Genomic DNA, 545 nt, shown 5'->3' with positions numbered 1-545 from the left:
CACTGCTGATGTGGCAGACACCTTCAATGTGTCTCAGCGTCAAGTACAGAGGATGAAAAAAACATTTGAAGACACTGGAGACGTTTTTGACAAGTCCAGGTCAGGCAGACCCCGCAATACAACTGCTCGAGAGGACGTTTGTTGGCTCAAAAACCAAGGCCAGCCCATTTTCCCTGCACCAGAGCTCCACCAGACCTGGTCCCCTGAAGTCCCTGTGTCAACCTGAACAGTTTGTCGGATTCTGTCTCGAAATGGCCTCCATGGTCAATCAGTGCCCAGAAGCCAGCACTGAACTAAAGACATTGAAAACCGTGTGGCATTTGCCAAGGCCCCAGCCTGCTGAAAGGATGACGCTGGAGAAGTGGAAGAAATGGATTTTTCAGATGAATCTTCTGTTGAATTACACCACAGTTGCCGCAAATATTGCAGGAGACCTACTGAGGCCCGCACGTGGATCCAAGATTCACCCAGAAAACAGTGAAGTTTGGTGGCGGAAAAATCTTGGTCTGGGGTAGCATCCAGTATGGGGGTGTGTGAGAGATCTG

Source organism: Etheostoma spectabile, chromosome 23, assembly GCF_008692095.1.
Source record: "Etheostoma spectabile isolate EspeVRDwgs_2016 chromosome 23, UIUC_Espe_1.0, whole genome shotgun sequence".
NCBI classification, from domain to species: Eukaryota; Metazoa; Chordata; class Actinopteri; order Perciformes; family Percidae; genus Etheostoma; species Etheostoma spectabile.
Note: the sequence above shows the minus strand (reverse complement) of the source record.